This window comes from Myxine glutinosa, chromosome 1 (genome assembly GCF_964187855.1).
Source record: "Myxine glutinosa chromosome 1, kmMyxGlut1.1, whole genome shotgun sequence".
Lineage (NCBI taxonomy): Eukaryota > Metazoa > Chordata > Myxini > Myxiniformes > Myxinidae > Myxine > Myxine glutinosa.
The window spans coordinates 258,531,924-258,548,175 of NC_136261.1; the positions used below are offsets into that span (position 1 = coordinate 258,531,924).

At 51.2% G+C, this 16,252-nt stretch overlaps 1 protein-coding gene across 2 annotated transcripts in view; it reads left to right on the forward strand.

The window, feature by feature from the left end:
* The first annotated feature begins 8,478 nt into the window (after nucleotides 1-8,478).
* AQR (aquarius intron-binding spliceosomal factor) overlaps nucleotides 8,479-16,252 on the forward strand; it is a 172,743-nt gene continuing 164,969 nt past the window's right edge. The window contains exon 1 of one of the 2 annotated variants that reach the window (XM_068103356.2): nucleotides 8,479-8,596. The gene's annotated coding sequence lies outside the window, so the exon portion shown is untranslated. The remainder of the gene's footprint in view (nucleotides 8,597-16,252) is intronic. The other variant, XM_068103357.2, reaches the window with a different exon arrangement.

Here is a 16,252-nt window from a genome sequence, read left to right on the forward strand (position 1 = left end):
TTCGGAGCTAGAGTGGATAATTTGAGAGTAGTAGGCGGAGCGGGCGTGGGAGAGGGCATCTTTGTAGTGTTGTAGGTGGTCCTTGTAGGCTTGGGAGTGAACTGTGAGACCTGTTTTATGGCGGAGTCTTTCAAGTTGGCGAGCACGAGTTTTCATCAGGCGGAGTTCAGGGGTAAACCAGGGAGCAGAATGGGTGAAAGAAACTGTTTTGGTTTTTACAGGCGCAAGCTGGTCAAGGCAGGAGGAGAGAGTGTGGTTGTAGTAGTCAGTGAGGTCGGAAGGGGTGTGGAGGTCAACGAAGGGAGAAGTGGACATTTTTTCAGAGAGGGTGGATGAGAATGAGGTAGGTGAAAGAGCGTTTAGCTTACGGAAGTTGATAGTGCGATAATGTCTTGGTGTTGGGTTGGGGATGTTGATGGTCATAGTGATAGCTAAGTGGTCAGAGAGGGTGAGGTCGGAGCCAGAGAGATGGTGCAAAATTAATCTTCCAGGGGGGTGAGAGAGGTATAAAACACATCGACACTGACTGTTAGGACTTCCAGGAAAGAGGTCGGTATTTAAAAAAAGTGGATCTGGGGTGAATTAACAGGGGTAGAAAGGATCAAGGTTTTTATATGGGGGAAGATAAGGGATGGTGGTGAACAGCTGTTTTAAAGAGCTGGAGGGAGGAGTCGGATTGAAGAGAATGAGGAAGTTTGTTCCAGAGGCGGGCGAAAAGAGGAATGAAAGAGTGAAGGCGAATAGAGAGTCTTGATTTTGGCAGTTTCACCAGAAGAAGGTTGCTGGCAGATCTTGTGCGACCTGTAGGAATATTTGGGGGACAGAGCACAGAGAGAGCTGGGGGAGCAAGGCCGGAGAGGAGTCGGTAGAAGACAGAAAGACCACCAACCTGCCTGTGGTGAGTGAGTGAAAGGCCCTCGGAGTTAGCTTCAGTGCAGGAGATTCCAATGATCCTGAGAAAAAGAAAAAAAAAACCGTTGGTTTCAACTGCGTTAAGCCGAGCTCGGTGTGAGACAAGAGCACCAGCACAGAGGGGAGAACAATATTCCATTGTGCTGCGAATGAAAGCCTTGTATGTGGTGAGGAGCTCAGGTGTGCCAAGGAAGGACTTCACACGATGGAGGATGCCCAGTCAGCGACTGGCTTTGGAGGCCGGCTTGGAAATGTGGTTTTCCCAGGAAAGATCATGGCAGATAGTGAGACCCAAAAGCTTGAGTGACAGAACTTCTTGGAGAGGATTGTTGAGAAAGTAGATGGGAGGGTTTTCCAGTTGGTCTTTTCAGAGAGACGTAGTAAGAGTGTGAGATTTGTCAGGATTGAAAGGCATGTTCCACTTGTTTGCCCAGTCTGTGATTTTGTCCAGGTCTGCAGAGAGTGAGGAGGCTGCAAACTACCGATCTGAGGGGTGACGTAACGTGCGGCAGAGAGTGGAGTCATCAGCAAAGAGATGGAGAGGATTTTCCAGCGAGTTGGAGAGATCATTGATGAAGACCAGAAAAAGCATACGGCCCAGAACACTGCTTTGGGTAACTCCAGCCTGAACAGGAAGAGGAGATGAGAGAAATCCATTCAGGGCCACATGTTGAGTACAACCAGAGAGGAAGTCCGCAAGCCATGCGTGGATATTTCCATGGATACCATAGGAGGAGGGTTTGGTGAGCAGGGCGGGATGTCAGACCGTATCGAAGGCGCGTGACATGTCAAGGGAGACAGCTCTGATTTCCTGTTTGGCATTGAGGACCTCCATCCATTGTTGAGACAGCAGAAGCAGCATGTCCAGAGTAAAATAAGCTGGTCTAAATCCAAATTGATGATCCGAGATCAAGCCATTGGAGAAGAGGAAGGATTTGATGTCAGAAGCGATGATTGATTCCATGACCTTGCTGATGATTGGGAGCAGGCTGATTGGTCTGTAGTTGCAAAGATCTGTTTTTGCACATTTTTTGTGTAAAGCGGTAATGTTGGCTGATTTCCAAGCTGATGGCAGATGACCTTGAGCAAAAGAGAGGGTAAAGAGAACAGAGAGAGGGTGATATAGAGTGGAAGAGCAGGATTTTAGGACCCGTGGGCTGATGCCGTCTGGTCCAGTTGCAGAATCAGAGTCGAGGTTTGACAGAAACTTCTCCACCTTGTCAGGAGAGAAGCACACAGAGTCCAGGAGCAGCTGGGTTCGACTGGGTAAGGTGGGTTCAGAGAGAGATGGGTTTGTGCAATGGGATGGGATGGGACACAAGATTTTTAGGCAAACACAGAGTTGAGGCATTCGGCTTTGTCATGTGCAATGTCAATTGTCGAGCCGTTTCAGGTAAGGGAGGGGATGGAGGGGAAACAAACACCAGATCAGATTTAACCAGACACCACCAGGATTTGGAATTTTAAGACAGGTTTGACAGTTCAGTCTTGAGAGTCGAGATATATTGTTTCCTGGCTCTCCTGAGGGAGGACACACACTTGTTCTGAGCTTTGTGAAAGTAACTGAGATTGCGTTCCGTCTGAGTGGCCTTCCATGAAGCAAAGGCAAGTTGTTTCATGGCAACTGCCTCACCACAAGCTTCAGTGTACCATGGATGGGAGGAAGGGTATAACAACTGAAGATGAGATGGGATAATTCTGTGCATGAGAGAGAGAGAGCAATTTACTTTGGAGAATTCCCAGGAAGAGTTAAAGAGTGTGTGTGTGTGTGTGTGTGTGTGTGTGTGTGTGTGTGTGTGTATGTGTGTGTGTGTATGTGTGTGTATGTGTGTGTATGTGTATGCGTATGTATGTGTGTGCATCCAGACTGTATCATTTTCACCATTTGAGCTATTGTCATCAAATTTTCACGAAAACTTATCATGATAATATGGAGGAAACAAATTCATAATTTTGTCAAAAGGTCAAAGGTCATCATGACCTAAAATCATCAATTTTCCTTTAATTGACCTGAAATTTAAATTTACCATTTGAGTTTTGTCATCAAATTTTCTACAAAGCTTTATTATGAGGCTGAAGGAGCTGGGGCTCCCACGTCGATCGGAAGAATGGACGCGACAAAAAGCTGGAATTCATCCGAGTTGCTTTAATAAAACCAAACACTCAGGCACTCTGAAAAGCCCGTTTATCGGGCAGCAATATATATACATATTATCCCGGAGCGTTTGCCCAGGAAAGGCGAGAGGGGGCGTGGCCCAGCGTACTGGCTGCGGCCTGGCAAGTTGAGGGCGAGCCTGCCCGGGCGTCCCGACCGAGGCCTGGCAAGTTGAGCGCGGGCCTGCCCGGGCGTCCTGGACGAGCCCGGCATGGTGATCGCTCCGCGTCCTTGATAGGTGCAAGGCGATTGTGAAAACCCAGCGGTAGCCGCTACACACGTCCCCCAAGAATCGACTTGCACCGGCAGGGTCAATTTGAGGGGGGTCCTGATGACCCGGCCGAAGCGACCCCTGGCGGGTCGTGGGAGGGGGTCCGGTGTGGTGGTGGGCGGTCGAGTGGGGGGCACCGTGGACGGGGGGCGGCCTCGCCGCGGCGGAAGGGCCACCCGTGGTGGGTGGTCGACGTCCACGTGCGCCGGCTTGAGGCGGTCCACCGCAATCCGGTCCGACCTGCCACCGATGTCGATGACGAACGACTTGTCGTCCCGTCGCAGCACCCGGAAGGGCCCGTCGTACGGTGGCCGGAGTGGCCCCCGATGTGCGTCGTGACGCACAAAAACATACTCCGCTGTGCGAAGTGCTGGGGGGACGTAGGACTGGGGGTCACCGTGGTGGGATGTTGGCACGGGGGCAAACCGTCGGGCGGCCTCCTGGAGGTCCGAGCGCTGGTGAGCTGTGGACCAGGGACTGGTAGCGTCGGGCACGAATTCGCCCGGGACGCGTAGCGCCTGGCCATAGACAAGCTCGGCGGTGGATGCCTGGAGGTCCTCCTTGGGGGCCGTGCGGAGGCCCAAAAGGACCCACGGCAGCCGGTCGGCCCAACCGCCGTCTTGAAGGCCGGCCATGAGCGCGGCCTTCATGGAGCAGTGGAATCGCTCGCACAACCCGTTTGCTTGGGGGTGGTAGGCCGTAGTACGGTGGAGCTTGACCCCCAGGTTGCGGGCGACCGCGCCCCACAGCTCGGAGGTGAACTGTGGTCCGCGGTCTGACGAGATGTCCGCCGGTGCGCCGAAGCGGGCGACCCAGGTGGCGATGAAAGCCTGCGCCACGTCGGCGGTGGTGGTGGAGACGAGGGGAACGGCCTCCGGCCACCTGGTGGTCCTGTCCACCATGGTGAGCAGGTGTGTGAACCCCCGTGACGGGGGGAGGGGGCCCACCAGATCCACGTTGACGTGGTCGAAACGTCGTTCGGGCACGGTGAAAGGTGCCAGCGGGGCCTGTGTGTGTCGGTGGACCTTGGCCCGTTGGCAGGCCGTGCAGGTGCTGGTCCAATCGCGGACGTCCCGACGAAGGCCGTGCCAGACGAATCGCGCCGACACCAGCTTCTGGGAAGCTTTCCGGCCCGGGTGGGAAAGGCCGTGGAGGGAGGCGAAGATGCGGCGTTGCCAGGTGACGGGCACGATGGGGCGAGGCTGGCCTTGGGAGACGTCGCAGAGCAGGACAGTGTCCGCGAAGGGGATGTCGGCCAGGCGGAGGCCCGTGTCCGCCGCCCGGAGGGCTTGCACCGTGGTGTCGGTGGTTTGGTCCACCGCCATAAGCGCAAAGTCCACGCCCAGGTGGACCGCGTTCGCGCTGGCCCGGGAAAGACAGTCGGCCACGGCGTTGTTTTTGCCGGCGACGTGCCGGATGTCCGTGGTAAACTCCGACACGGCGGAGAGGTGGCGCTGTTGGCGGGCCGACCACGGCTCTGTGACCTTGGCCATGGCGTAAACCAACGGCTTGTGGTCGACGAACGCCGTGAAAGGTCGGCCCTCCAGGAGGTGGCGGAAATGGCGGCCGGCCAGGTGTAGACCGAGGAGCTCCTGGTCAAACGTGCTGTATTTGAGCTCGTTCGGCCGGAGCTACCGGCTGAAAAAAGCGAGTGGCTGCCAAACCCCGTTCACCCATTGCTCATGTACGGCGCCCACCGCGTAGTCGGAGGCATCCGTGGTGAGGGCGATGGGAGCGTTGAGCACCGGGTGAGCGAGCAGTGTTGCGTCGGCGAGGGCCCGCTTTGAGCTTTGGAAGGCCGCATCCATTGCTGCGGACCAGGCGATGTCGTGCTTGGCCGGCTTGCCCCGGAGGGCTTCGTAGAGGGGCCGCATGAGTTGAGCAGCGCGGGGCACGAAGCGGTGATAAAAATTCACCATTCCCAGGAATTCCTGCAGGGCCTTTATGGTGCGGGGACGCGGGAACGTGGTGATGGCCTCGACCTTGGTTGGCAGCGGCACGGCCCCGTTCTTGGTGATGTGGTGGCCCAAAAAATCAACGGCCGTCGTGCCGAAGTGGCATTAGGCCGGGTTGACGATGAGGCCATGCTCGCTGAGGCGCCCGAACAGTGTTCGGAGGTGGAGGAGGTGCTCGGCCCGGGAGGTGCTGGCGACGAGGATGTCGTCCAGGTAAACGAAAAGGAACGGCAGGTCACGCAGCACGCCGTCCATCAAGCGCTGGAACGCCTGAGCCGCGTTCTTGAGACCAAACGGCATCCGCAAGAATTCGAATAAGCCGAACGGCATGATGACTGCCGTTTTAGGGACGTCGGCCGCCCTGACAGGTACCTGGTGATATCCCCGTATGAGATCAATTTTCGAAAAAATGACCCGTCCCGCCAGACGGGCGGAGAAGTCTTGGATATGCGGGATCGGGTACCTGTCGGGGGTGGTAGCGTCATTGAGACGGCGGTAGTCGCCGCACGGGCGCCATCCACCCCCCGGCTTTGGCACGATGTGCAGTGGCGAGGCCCACGCGCTATCGGAGTGCCGCACGATGCCGAGGTGCTCCAACGCATCGAATTCGGCCTTCGCCACGGCGAGCTTGGCTGGGTCGAGGCGGCGGGCCCTGGCGTAGACCGGCTGGCCCGTGGTTGGTATGTGGTGCTCGATCCCATGCCGTACTGCGACGGCCGAAAACGTCGGCCGCGTGAGGGCCGGGAACTCCGTGAGCAGGCGAGCAAACTCGTTCGCCGCCGGGACGGCGCATGCCAGCTCGGTCGGCGCGGAGCTGCTCAATGTGCATACCAGGGAGCTGAAGGTTTCGGCGTTGATTAAACGACGCCGTTGGACGTCCACCAGCAGTCCGTGTGCGCAGAGGAAGTCGGCGCCTAGCAGAGCCATGGGCACGTTTGCGGTTACAAACGTCCAAGCAAAGCGTTGGCCGCCGAAGCAGAGGGTGACGTTGCGCGGGCCGAAGGTGCGGATGGTCGATCCGTTGGCCGCAACCAAGGAGGGGCCGCAAACCGCGGATTGCCTGTCCTGGTCAGAGGCGGGTATGACGCTCAGTTGGGCGCCGGTGTCGCACAGGAAGCGCCGTCCAGACGCTTTATCCATGATGAACAGTAAGTTGCCCGTGTGGCCGGCGCTCATGGCTGGTAATGAACGCCGGCCCGGCCGTTTCCCGGCCTGCCGAAGGTGCACGGGGGTCGGCATGTCCGGGCCTTCTGTCCGAACCTGGCATGATAGTAACACCACGCTTGGTCAGGTGGAGGCTCCGGTCATCGTGCTAGAGGTGGTCGGCTCGATGTAGCGGCTGCCAATTGCGTTGGCAGTTCGGTCGTCGACCGTGCCGGGTGCTCGGGCGCCATGGGTGTTGCGTCGGACGGCGGTGGGTCCCATGTCACCGCTGCGATGCGCTGTCCTGCGGCGGAGATCTTGTCGGCTTCTCTGGCAAGGGCCCGGGGATCTGTGATCGTCGTGCTTGCCAGGGCGAGGCGTACCGGGTTAGGCAGTTGACGGAGGAACAGCTCCCGGAACAGGAATGCCGGAGAGTGCTCGCCGAGCAGTGAAAGCATGTAGTCCATTCGCTCGGAAGGGCGCGTGTCGCCGAGCTCGGGCAGGTCGAGCAGGCGCCGTGCGCGTTCCGCCGATGGGAGGGCAAAGGCATCGAGGAGAAGCTTCTTAATCGCGCCGTATTTGTCAGCGGCTGGCGGGCTCTCGTGGAGGCTCAGGGCGCGGGCCGCGGTGGCCGAACCGAGTGCTGCTACCACATGGTGGAAGCGGGTGTCGTCGGCCGTGATGCCTCGCAGGGCGAACAGGGAATCCGCCTGTGCGAACCAAACCGCCGCGTGAGCCTCCCAGAAGGTAGGCAGTTTAAGGGCGACTGCCGTGTCCATGTCGGTAGGTCACCAATGAAGGAGCTGGGGCTCCCACGTCGATCGGAAGAATGGACGCGACAAAAAGCTGGAATTCATCCGAGTTGCTTTAATCAAACCAAACACTCAGGCACTCTGAAAAGCCCGTTTATCGGGCAGCAATATATATACATATTATCCCGGAGCGTTTGCCCAGGAAAGGCGAGAGGGGGCGTGGCCCAGCGTCCTGGCTGCGGCCTGGCAAGTTGAGGGCGAGCCTGCCCGGGCGTCCTGGACGAGCCCGGCATGGTGATCGCTCCGCGTCCTTGATAGGTGCAAGGCGATTGTGAAAACCCAGCGGTAGCCGCTACAGGCTATGGAGAAGGCGAATTAATACTTTGGTCAAAAGGTCAAAGATCAAGGTTGCGTAAAATCGTCAATTTTCGTCCAATTGACCTGAAATTTTAAGAATTTGTATGTTGGGTCACTGAATTGGTTCGATTGACAGGAAATTTTCACCATAGGTGTAACTCCACCTGCGAAAAAAATTAATGATAATTATGACGTCAGACTCGGACGAGCTTTGCATCAGATACTTTCGAGTTGTTATTGTGTCCACATCAAGTTAAACATATCCTACTGGTGGAGGAGAATAGATAAGGTGGATCTAAGTGGCATTCATTCATTTCCTGTGCAGCCTATGGCTGCTGGTTGCATCATTTTTGGGAGTGCGATGCACGCTGCTGATGCAGTGCCTCCTGTTTCCCAGTAGAGCTGGTGCAGTAAAAATTATGCCGACCTCGGAAGGATGACTCGAATTGAATTGACCCTGAGATCTTGAGCCAACCACCTTAGCAGTTAAGCCAACACCAGGCTTTATTTATCTTAGTGGCCGACCTCTTACTGTTGAACTGAGATAAATTGAAGAAGAAGACGATGGGAAACCGAAGAAGAAAATAACTGTTGTGGAGAAGAAGAAGTCTGAATCCAATAATTGCCACAAACACCTCCATGACAGTGTGTGGTCGAACACAGAAGGGGGAACCGTTAAAATCGCATTACCCCAAAGTAATTTCATCATGTGTTAACATATGATTGTGGAGGCAATATTTATTTTCTGATTTTTTGTTTTGTTAACCGCTTTGTTTTAAACCAGTGCTATTTTCCTCGACGGTGTTGGTTGCAGCGGTATATTTAGTAGATGGCAATAACGTGGTCTCTCCAAAAAAAAATTTAACATTTATAAAATGTAGTGGTTTTACTTTGAATATCTTGATTTTAAACCGCAGGTAATAAAAAATAAACGATCGTAAAATTTTTGTAAAATAAAGAGGAAGATTTGTCAAACACGTTGAGTTCGATTTAGTGTCGATGCAGTCGATGATACAAATGACAGTTTGAGAGTGACATTGGTTTGTGAGACGTAAGTTTTAATTTTAACTTAACAAAGAGGAACTTAAGATCAAGTAATTGATGTTCTTGTCGTGACTTGTTTTCGCTTTGCGTAGCCGTAAGGCCTTTAGTTTAGATTTAGTCGTACGAGGCCTGCTTACCTTAAGTAAAGGAAAGAAGTCAAAGTTTGTGATTATGTTATGTTCACATGCAGACAATAATGAAAATGTCTGATAATGGGGGATTTAGACGCTACATGAGAGGGTACAAAGAACCAGCACCCAGAGTGCGCCGTGAAGTTACATCTTCATATGTCACCAGCTTTATTTTAAATCAAAACGTCGTGGGGGTGGGGGAGGTGGGGTTGATGGTTAAATTATGGGTAGGGGGGTTACAAAAACTCTCTCAGGAATTGTCCCCACCCCACACACCTCACGTTTTCCTCACAGCAGTCTCCCCCCTTCCCTTGCTTATTCCATTCGTTCGTAAGCAGCACAAGGCTGCGGGGTGGCGTCATTGCCGAAGGGTGTATTTGTGTTGCTGATGCAATGCCTTCTGCTGGTTAAGACAGGAATTTTGCTTTTGTCCATTGTGCCGGCGATGGCTCGCCTACTCTTTGTGAAGGACACAGTGGGGTCTTTAACGTCCATCTGAGGGATGACACATACACATTGATGAATCACCTGCCTGTGAAACACCAGCGTTACAGTTTATAGCTGGGTCGGGATTCGAACCCAGGCTAGACAGCTTAGAGACGAGTGTGTGTGATTCTAAAGCCTCAGTCACACTGGATCATACGTTTTCTGGATCGTGCGATTGGTGGCAATTTGGCCGAGGTACGACCAACCGGCAATGTTTGCTACGATCTCCATTTGCGATCGCATACTGCGATTGCTCTTAAGACTGGTGGTAGGTCATCGTACGATTGGTGGTACGCGTGGTCGTGCGATCACCAACGATTGGAGAAGATCGATCGCAAGATCAATCGTAGGTAATCGTGCGACTAGTGGTGGCGATCAGCGACCGATCGTACGATCAATATCTTCCCCCATCCAAAACCTTGATCTTTTCTACCCCCGCTAATTCACCCCAGATCCACCTTGTTTGAAATTCCAACTTCTTTCCTGGAAGTCCTGGCAGTGTCCATATGTTTTATACCTCTCCCACCGCCCCCTTCTCACGCCCCCCCCCCCAAAGCCCTCGCCCTCTCTCAGATCTCTCGATGTCTCCATGTCTCTCGGTCCCTGCTCTCAAATGTTGTGTTTGTGTCCTTCCCCCTCTCTCCCCATCTTGCCTACCGCTCCCTATGTTATATGTTTTATGTGTCGGTTTGTCTTTCTGTGTGATTAATGTTCGCTCCTTCACGAGCCTCGATCTTGTATACAAAAAAAAAAAAAAAAAAAAAAAAAATCGTGGCGACCTGCGACCACTCGCACGATCGATCGCAGCCAGTCGCAGCCAGTCATGAGATGGGTCTCTCGATCAGATCTAAAGGCTCGCGATCGTGCGTCAGTAGTCACCTACCTCTCAAGGAGTACACTTCGTCGAACTTTTCAACTGAAACTATAATTCGCTATACCTCCCCAGAAGGGAGCTGTGGCCTGGCAGCTTAGTTCTGCACATTACTTTATTGTGTTAAAGATTTTACTTTGACAAAGAACTTTGTTTGTGTATACATGTATTGATTTAATTTGTATGTAAAATAATAATTTTTTCCATTGTAATATAAACCAGTCATTTATTACTCAGACCATACACACACAATAAAGACAACTAATTATTACTTTTTCTCCTGACATACCATGAAATAGCATGTTTATTGTACAAGTTCATTGCAAAATAGATATGCAAAAATAGATCATACACATAGCATATAATATATGATGCACATATCTAAAAAAAAAAATCAAAATTCCAACATTCACACAACAGTTCCTAGATCATGTTATCCTGCCATGGGACGCTGCCGACGTTGTTGTAGTAGTGCTTGAGGTAAACGCGCACAGCCTTGGCGAGCTAAAGACTACGAGCTGCGAGCTAAAGACTGGTGGTACCACCAATCGTAAGGTCGTGCAACCAGTCGGGACAGGTCGTGACTGGTCGCACTACCGATCGTGAGGTCGTACGACGGGTGGCACCACCAATCGTCAGGTGGCAGGACCAGTAGCATGACCAATCATGCGACTACTTGACCCGCGATCATGCACGACTGGTGGTGCGTCCATGCGCGACTGGTGGTACGACCATGTAAGACCTGTCTGCGACCTCTTACAATTTGGAATCGCAGGTCAGAATTTTTGAACATGACCATCGACCCTGCTGCGACTGATTTTGCTCTGGCGATCACCCACGACCTCTGCGACCAGTCACGCGCTCTTTCTACGATTTGCCCGCGATTCCAACATTTTTCGGTCGCAGCTAGGTCGTAACCTGGTCGCAGGCCCGGTGTGACTGGGGCCTAAGCCATCATGTCAACCCTTCCTCTCCCTTCCCCTTCCATGCTGCCTACCCTCTTTCCCCATTCCTGCCTCCCCGTTTTCCCCACTGCTGCCTCCTCACCCTTCTGCCACGTCCTGCCCCCTCCCCCTCCTCCTTTGCCATAGGCTGCCTCCTCCTCCTGTTACGTAGGCTGCCTCCCCCATTCTTTTCCATAGGCTGCCTCCCCACCTCCTTTTTTTTTCATAGGCTCATTCACTCCTCATCTGCCGCCCTCCATCCATTTTCCATACGGTTGCCTCTCCCCCTCGCTTTCCCCATGGCCACCCCAACCCCTCTTTCCCCACAGTCTGCCTTCCTTGCCTTTTTCCCACACCTGTTTTCTCCTCCCCCTTCTCGACATCCGGCCTCCCCCAACAATTACATTACAACAACAACAACAACATGCATTTTAAAGGCCATTTTCCCTGCTAGAGCGGGGGTTAGCCTTGCGGTCCCCATGACAATCTTATCCATTTTGCCCTATTTTCTGCATCCCTCCTTGTTAACCCCCTTGCCCGCATTTCGTCTTCCACCATCTTTAGCCAAGTCTTTCTCGGTCTTCCCCGTCTTCTACTTCCTTCTACATTCATTTCCATCACTCTTCTCAACCAGTCACTTTCATCCTTCCTCAACACATGACCAAACCATCTCAACCTGTTCCTCTTCACAGCATCAATCACAGTACAGGCTCTATTCCCATCATCTTTCGCAATTCATCATTTGTCTTCCTCTCTCTCAACGATACTCCTCACATCCGTCGAACCATTCGCATTTCCACCCTTTCCAACCTTCGTTGCTGCTCTACGTTCATTACCCATGTCTCGCTCCCATAAATCATAACACTTCTCACACATGCAGCATACACCTTTCCCTTCAGCTTCAACAACACTCCCCTCATCATCAGCACGCCACTCAATTCCCGAAACTTCTTCCATGCACATCTCACTCGAGCAACCGTTGCCGAGTCTGATCCACCTTCTCCATTCAGCGTGTCTCCGAGGTAGCAAAATGTTTTCACACCTTCCAGCTTCACGCCGTCTCCAAGATCCAACTCAACATTTCCTCCATCTGCAGCTCCCTCTGTGCACACCTTACATTTGAATGTAGCTGCCACACTGGTTAATGACCATCTCAGACCACTACATTTTTGATGAACCCACTCAGCGCACATTGTACATTGAATGGAGTTCACTCCGACACCCTTTCTACACACAGCACAGGGCCACTTCCCAGTTCTTTCCACCTCACCACATGCTTTACCACTTGCTATCACCTTCGTCTTTCCGATATTCACCTTCAGACCTTTTGTCTCCATACATTCCTTCCACGTGTTCATCTTTTCCTTCAGTCCATCCGCAATCAATTCCGCAATCAACACCAGATCATCTGCATACAACAACTCCCACGGTAAACCCTCCTTTACGTTCTGAGCCAGCACCTCCATCACAGCTACAAATAGTAGTGGACTTGGTACCGACCCCTGATGCACTCCCACCTTCACCTCAAACTCACCACTGTTCCCGTCCTTCGTCCTTACAGCTGTGCACACTCTTTTGTACATTGCCATCACTACTCTGATCAACCATTCCTCCACTCCTAACTTCCTCAATGCCCATGTCAATACTTTGCGTGGAACCCGATCGAATGCTTTCTCCAGATCAACAAACCCAAGAAACAACTTCTTCCTCTTCTCCATGTACTTCTGCAACTGCCTCACAATGAAAAGCGCGTCTGTCGTTCCTCTTCCTGGCATGAATCCAAACTGCATTTCGTCGATCTTCACTTTCTTCCTTATCCTCCTCTCCAACACCCTTTCCAATACCTTCATTCCATGCTCCAATAACTTTATCGCTCGGTACGAGCCACACTCCAGAGGGTCACCTTTCCCCTTGTATAGAGGGACGAGGGTACTCAGTTCCCAATCCACTGGAATGCGGCCTTCTTTCACCACCAGATTACAGATCTCTGTTATTCTCTTCACACCCCAACTTCCTGCTGCCTTCAACATATCTCCCTCAACTCCAGTCGGCCCTCCCGCTTTTCTACCCTTCATTGCTTTTATCGCTTCCTCAACTTCCTTCTCAGTTATCTTCTCTGCCGGTCCTAAAACTGGGTTACTCTCTATGTTGCCATCCCATTCATTCTCTGTATTCAACAGCATTTCCATATATCTTTTCCATCTTCCTTTAATTCCATCTGGGTCGACAACGATTTGTCCCACTTCGTCCTTCAAGCAACTCACCCCCATCACATCACACCTCTCTTTCGCTATCTGCTTTGCAATCCTGAATACTGCTTTCTGACCCTCTCCCGAATCCAAGCGTTCTCCGAACATTTTCCTACATGCCTCCTGCGCCTTTGCTGCCTCTTTCTTTGCAGCCTTCCTGGCTGCCTTATAACTTTCATGCTCTGCTGTTTCTGCTCCCGTACCCTTCGCCTTCTGCCACTCCTTGAACTTCTTCCTCTTCTCGTCAATCCTCTTTCCAACTTCATCATCCCACCACCATGTTTCCGAGTGCCTCGGTGGTCCTTTTGTCCATCCACATACCTCACCAACGGCTCCCAACAGACTAGCTTTCAGTGACATCCAAACACTTTCAAGCTCAACCACATCATCCTCGACCCTACTCAGCCTCTCTTTTAATGCCTCCCTTACTGTCACCTCTTTCAACCTCCACACCTTCATTCTCGGTTGGTACTTCACCCGCCGAGCTCTCCTCGCACCTTTCACCCTTACGTCGCAGACAACCAAGTGGTGCTGTGAAACAGCCTCCTCCCCTTTGTCACCTTTGTCACCAAGGATCACCTTTGTGTCCCGGAGGAGCCCCCTATCTCGCCTACGCACCATCAGGTAGTCAACGGTTGTCGTCGACCCACCTGACGTGTATGTAACAAGCTTATCCTCTTTCTGGAACTGAGTATTACAAATCAACAAATCAGCTCCATCAGCAAATAGCCCAGGAGCATTAGCCAAAAATGAAGGGGAAACCTCGAAGAAATTAGTAGAAAGCTGATTTTTTGCACAGAGCTCCAGAATGTCATGTGGATACCCACATTACAAAGTCCCACGTGTCCTACCTTGTGGCATTTTCAAAATTCAAGATGTCTGCCGGTTCGATGGAAAATGCATAAATTGCGATAACTTCAGCCTAGAACCTCATAAAAGTATACTTTTTATGTCTAAATATATGTTTTAGCACACTAGGATTTTAATAGAATATCTTTCAGTGACCTCAGATAATGATTAAAATTGATTTTTAGGATAATCAGGATCGACTGATTAAAAAGATGATGGAAAAATTTGCAGCCAAAGGTGTGAATGTCAAGCAGAGCACTGCAGATGCAGATTGCCTGATTGTATCAACGGCCATGGACACTGCCAAAGCAGATACAGCACCGGTTGTTGTGGGGACCGATACCGATTTGCTTGTGATGCTGGTAGCACAAGCTACCACAGACAGGGACCTCCATATGCTCTTTGGATGGAACCCATTGCAAGTGTACTCTATAGGGGCAATTCAGGCAGCCTTCCAGAACATCAAGCAACACCTGATGTTTGTTCATTCAATAACAGGATGTGATACCGTCTCTGCCCTCTACAATCAAGGGAAGAAGAAGGCTCTTGCAGTGTTGGATAATGTTGACAACTGGGATTGCCTGAGTGTTTTCTCTCGATCTAAAAGCACTCAACAAGAAATAGCGAGAGTGGGAGAGCTGTTTCTGCTGAAGCTGTATGGAGCAGCTCGATCGAAGTCACTGGACAAACACCGATATCTCATGTACTTCCGATCAATACATAGAACATCTTTGACGTCATCTGGTTTCAAGCTGGAATCACTCCCACCTACTTCGGCAGCTACCAAATTCCACAGCTACAGAGCATACCATGCTGTTCAGCAGTGGCAGGGGAATGAACTGCTGCCAACTGAGTGGGGGTGGCAGTACAGAGAGGGACTACTTGTTCCAATCGAGACTGATAGGCCTGTCGCCCCTGAGAAAGTGCTGAAAATGATATCTTGTGGATGCAAGGCGGGGTGTGGAAAACGATGCACTTGCTACAAGTCTGGTCTGGAGTGTACCCTCTTGTGTACTGTTTGTAATGGCCATAATTGCAAAAACTCTCGGGACATTGATTTAGAGGGTGACAACAGTGTTTAAGTCAGGAATAAGAAAAGTGACATTCAGTTAACACGGTACTGTCCAAAACACTAGAATCAGGTTAGGATGACTGGGATCAAAGAGTTGGTCTGCTTTTGTGTCGTATTGTAATTAAATGTAAAATCCCCATGTGTTGTTTACCTCTTGCAGGCCTTGTGGTCACAATGTGAAACATTTTGCATTAAATAAAATAATAGCAAATTAAACTCATCATGATTTTGATGTTTTTTTGCATTACAGCAGTGGCAATTTTGTCAGCCATCTTGGATTATATCTACATATCATTATCTGAGGTCACTGAAATATATTCTATTGAAATCCTAGTGTGCTAAAACATATATTTAGCCATGAAAAGTACACTTTTATGAGGTTCTAGGCAGAAGTTATCCATATTTATGTATTTTCCATCCAAACGGCGGCCATCTTGAATTTTGAAAATGCCACAAGGTGGGACTCGTGGGACTTTATATTGTGGGCATCCACATGGTATTCTGAAGCTCTGTGCAAAAAATCAGCTTTCTACTAATTTCTTCTAGGTCCTAACCTAATGCTCCTGGGCTAAAACTCCAAAATCCTTTCACCTTCTCCATTTCTCACACCATATCCGTAACCCCCATGAACTCCGTCAAAACCATCCATACTCCTTCCCACATGTCCATTTAGGTCTCCTCCTACCACAACAACTTCCTCATCTTTCACGTTTTCCATCAGCTTCTCTATCGCACACCAGAACTTGTCCTTCTCTTCATCGCTCCGACCAACCTGCGGAGCATATCCCGAGATGACGTTCACCAAGAGCTTTCCAATCATCATTTTCACCATCATCAACCTATCACTCACTCTAGTCACACTCACCACACTGTCTACAAACTCCTCAGAAAACAGGACACCAACACCATTCACGCCCTCCAGGCACCCTTGCCACACAAACTTGTATTTCTGTCCCTGCCTACCCTTCACCATTCTCACACCACTTCCCTTCCATCTCGTCTCTTGCACACAACATATGTCCACTCTTCTTCTGACCAATACTTCCACCACTTCTCCTGAT